This window comes from Nannospalax galili, unplaced genomic scaffold (genome assembly GCF_000622305.1).
Source record: "Nannospalax galili isolate Female #2095 unplaced genomic scaffold, S.galili_v1.0 scaffold7608, whole genome shotgun sequence".
Classification (NCBI taxonomy): Eukaryota; Metazoa; Chordata; class Mammalia; order Rodentia; family Spalacidae; genus Nannospalax; species Nannospalax galili.
In genome coordinates, this window is record NW_008358296.1 from 48,200 (window position 1) to 48,416 (window position 217).

Sequence of the window (217 nt, forward strand, 5' to 3'; positions counted from 1 at the left end):
GGGCCAGAGGCAAGCAGATCCCTGTGAGTTCAAGGCCAACCAGGTCTACATAGTGTGTTCCAGGACAGCTGGGGCTGTAGGAAGGCTCTGTCTCATTAAAAAAAAAAAGAAAAAGAAAAAGAAAAAGAAAAAGAAAAAGAAAGAAAGGCAGGCAACAGAGGAAAATATATACTTTCAGAAAAGGGTTTGTAGCCAGAATATGCAGGAAAACTCAAAA